This window comes from Capsicum annuum, unplaced genomic scaffold, assembly GCF_002878395.1.
Source record: "Capsicum annuum cultivar UCD-10X-F1 unplaced genomic scaffold, UCD10Xv1.1 ctg77764, whole genome shotgun sequence".
In the NCBI taxonomy this organism is placed as follows: Eukaryota; Viridiplantae; Streptophyta; class Magnoliopsida; order Solanales; family Solanaceae; genus Capsicum; species Capsicum annuum.
The window spans coordinates 18,957-23,655 of NW_025888189.1; positions in this window are offsets into that span (position 1 = coordinate 18,957).

The window sequence follows — 4,699 nt, forward strand, 5'->3', positions numbered from 1 at the left end:
GCCGTTTCACTCGTTTGACCACCCAAACTGCCCAAAAAATGATAATTGCCCATACTAGGCCGCTCCCTAGCATGCTAGGGAAAGCTCGATTGATTTTTGACCAAAATCATGCACGAACCCTGGGCCTACCCCAAAAACCATGGGCTATAGCATACCAAATATGCCCAAAAATGGATAGTTCGCGCCGTTTTTCTCGTTTGACCACCCAAACTGGCCAAAAAACTATGATGGCCCATACTAGGCCGCTCTCAGTATGCCTTGGGCAGCTTGGTTGATTTTTGGCCAAAATCATGCCCAGACTCAGGGGCCACCCTAAAAATTGTGGGATATAGCAAACCGAATTGGCTAAAAAATGGCACATTCCCACAATTTCTCCTATTTGACAACCAAAACTGCCCAAAAAACCATAATGGCCCATACTAGGCCACTTCCCAGTCTGCTTGGGGCTGTCCGATCAGTTTCTACTAAAATCACGCTCGGACCCCGAGCTCACCCCAAAAGTTGTGGGCAATAGCACACCAAATTAGTTCGAAAATGGGTAATTCACATTGTTTTACCCGTTTGACCACCCAAACTTCCCAAAAAACCATAATAACCTACACTAGGCTGCTCCACAGCCTGCCTGAGGATGCCAGGTCAAGTTTTGAAAAGAAACATGCCTAGATTGCGGGCCCACCTTAAAAATCGTGCGCTATAGAACACCAAATTGACCCAAAAATAGCTCGTTCGCATCATTTCCCCAGTTTGACCACCCAAACCGCCCAAAAAACCATAATGACCCACACTAGGTCGCTCTTCAACCTACCTGGGGTTGCCCGATCAATTTTTAGTTAAAATCAAGTTCGAACCCCAGGCCCACCCCAAAAACTGTGGACTATAACCCACCGAATTAGCCCAAAAATGATCCGTTCATGCCGTTTTGCTTGTTTAACCACCCAAACCACCCAAAATACTACAATAGCCCACACTAGCCCACTCCCCAACCTGCCTGGGGTAGCTCGATCGATTTTCAACAAAAATCACGCCCGGAACCAGGCACACTCTAAAAATCGTAGTCTATAGAACACCGAATTGGCCAAAAAATAACTCATTTTCGTCGTTTATCCCGTTTGACCACCTAAACTGCCCCAAAAAATACAATGGCCTGCACTAGGTTGCTCCCCAGCCTTCAAGGGGCATCCTGGTCGATATTTGGCAAAAATTACACTCGAACCCTGGGCCCACCTAAAAAATTATGGGCTATAGCATACCGTATTGGCCTGAAAATGGTTCGTTCGCACCGTTTCGCCCGTTTGACCATCCTAACCTGCCTATAAAACCACAGTTGCCCATACTTGGCCACTCCCCAGCCTGCCTAGGGAAGCCCGATTGATTTTTGACCAAAATCACACACTAAACATAGGCCCACCCCGAAAACCATGGGCTATAGCACATCGAATTGGCTGAAAAATGGCCCGTTTGCGTCGTTTCGCCCGTTTAACCATCCAAACCGCACAAAAAACCATAATGGCTCACACTAGGCTGCTCTCCATCCTGCCTAGGGCATCCTGATCGATTTTCAGCCAAAATCACGTCCGAACCTCGTGCCCACCCCAAAAATCATTGGCTATAGCATACTGAATTTGTTTGAAAATGGCCCATTCATGTCCTTTCGCCCGTTTGACCCCCCAAATCGCTTAGAAAATCACAATGGACCATACTAGGTCACTCCCCAGCCTGCGTGGGGAAGCACGGTTGATTTTCGGCCAAAATCATGCTTGGACCCCAAGCCCACCTAAAAATTTATGGGCTATAGCACACTGAATTATCCCGAAAATGGCCCGTTTGCACCATTTCACCCATTTGACCACCCAAAAAACCATAATAGCCATTTTAGGTTGCTCCCCAGCCTTCTTGGGGTAGTTCAATCGATTTTTGGTTAAAATCACGCCCGGACCCCAAGCCAACCCCGCAAATCTATAACACACCAAATTGACCCAAAAATGGTTCGTTCGCGCTATTTTGCCCGTTTGACCACCCAAACCGCTCAAAAAAATACAATGGCCCACACTAGGACACTTCCCAGTCTTCCTGGGGCAACCCGAGCAATTTTTAGCCAAAATTATGCCCAAACATCAGGCCCACCCTAAAAACCGTGGGCTATAGCACACTGAATTGGCCCAAAAATAGCATGTTTGCGCCTTTTCGCCCGTTTGACCACCCCAAATAGCCCAAAAAACCACAATGGCCCGCACTTGGCCGCTTCCCATCTTGCCTGGGGTGGCCCAATCAATTTTCGGCCAAAATCATGCTCGAACCTCAGGCCCACCCTAAAAACTGTGGGCTATAGCACACCAAATTGGCACGAAAATGTCTCATTTGCGTCGTTTCGCCTGTTTGACCACCAAAACCGCCTATAATACCATAATATCCCACACTAAGCAGCTCTCCATCCCACCTGGCGCAGCCTGGTAGATTATACCATAATATCCCACACTAAGCAGCTCTCCATCCCACCTGGCGCAGCCTGGTAGATTTTCAGCAAAAATTATACCCAGAACCTGAGCTCACCCCAAAAATCGTGGGCTATAGCACACTGAATTAGCTCAAAAATGGCTCGTTTGGGTGTTTTTTTGCACGTTAGACCACCCAAACAGCCCCAAAATACACAATGGCCTAACTAGGCTGCTTCTTTGCCTGACTGGGGCAGCCTGTTTGATTTTTTCCCAAAATCACGCTCGGACCCTAGGCCCACCTCAAAAACCGTGAGCTATAGCACACAAAATTGGCTAAAAAATGGCCCGTTCACACTATTTTGCCCATTTGACCACCCAAAAAACCACAATGGCCCACACTAGTCCGCTCCCCATCCTGCCTGGGGCAGCCTAATTGATTTTTGGTAAAAATCACGTCTGGACCCTTGGCCCACCCCAAAAACCGTGGGCTATAGCATACCGAATTGGTCCGATAATGGGCCGTTCACACTGTTTCACCCGTTTAACCACCCAAACTGCCTAAAAAAACACAATGGTCCACACAAGGCTGCTCCCCAGCCCACTTGGGGCAGCCGGTCAATTTTTGACCAAAATCACGCCTGAACCCCGTGCCTAACCCAAAAATCGTGGGCTATAGTACACAGAATTGGCCCCAAAATGGCCCATTTACGTCGTTTCGCCCATTTGACCACCCAAAGCGCTCAAAAAACCACAATGACCCATACTAGGCTGATCCCAAGCATACCTGGGGTAGCCTAGTTGATTTTAATCCAAAATCACGCTCAGACCCCGAGCCCACCCCAAAAACTATGGGCTATAGCAAACCGAATTAGCCCAAAAATGGCCCGTTCGCATCATTTCGTCCGTTTGACCACCCAAACTGCAATAGCCCACACTAGGCCACTCCCCAGCCTGCCTGGGGCAGCACGATCGATTTTCGACCAAAATTATGCTCGAACTCTTGGCCCACCCCAAAAACTGTGGGCTATAGCACACCGAATTGACCCAAAATGGTTCGTTTTCCCTGTTTCATCCGTTTGACCACCCAAACTGCTCCCCAGCCTACCTGGGGCAGCCCGACCGATTTTCAACCAAAATCACACCCGAACATCGGGTCCACCCCAAAAACCGTGGGCTATATAGCACACCAAATCATCCAAAAAATGGCCCGTTAGCATCTTTTTACCCATTTGACCACCTCAAACAGCCCACAAAATCACAATGGCCCACACTAGGCCCCTCTCCAGCTTGCATGGGGCAACCCGATCGATTTTCAGACAAAATCACACTCGGACCCAAGGCCCAACCCAAAAATCATTGGCTATAGCACACCGAATTAGCCCGAAATATATCCCGTTCACACCGTTTCGCCCGTTTAACCACCCAAATCGCTAAAAAACCATAATTTCCCATATTAGTCCACTCCCCAGCCTGTCTGGGGCAGACTAATCAATTTTTGACTAAAATCATGCCCGGGTCCTGGGCCAACCCTTAAAATCGTGGGCTATAGCACATCAAATTGGCCCAAAAATGGCCCATTCGAATTGTTTTGCCCGTTTGACCATCCAAACAACCAAAGAAAAACAATGACCTACACTAGGTTGCTTCCTAGCTTGCCTGGGGAAGCTCGATCGATTTTCGGCTAAAATTACACTTGGATCCTCGGTCCACCCCAAAAACCGTGGGCTACAACACACTGAATTGGCACGAAAATGGCCCGTTCACACCGTTTCGCCGGTTTGACCACCCAAATCGCTATAAAAACCACAATGACCCACACTAGGCCAATTCCCAACCTGCTTGAGGAAGCCTGATCGATTTTCGACCAAAATCACACCTGGACCCCAGGCCCTCCCAAAAAACCGTGGGCTATATAGCATACATTATTGGCTCGAAAATCTCCCGTTCACGTTGTTTCGCCCATTTGACTACCCAAACTGCCTAAAAAACTGCAATGGCCCATACTAGACCACTTCTCAGCCTGTCTGGGGTAGTCCGATCGATTTTCTACAAATATCACGTCGAACCCTGGGCCCACCACAAAAATCGTGGGCTATAGCACACCGAATTGGCCTAAAAATGGCACGTTCGCGGCGTTTCGCCCATTTGAACACCCAAAGTACAGAAAACAACAATGGCCCACACTAGGCCAATCCCCAGCCTGCCTGGGGAAGCCCGATCAATTTTTAGCCAAAATCACGCCTGAACCTCGGGCCCACCCCAAA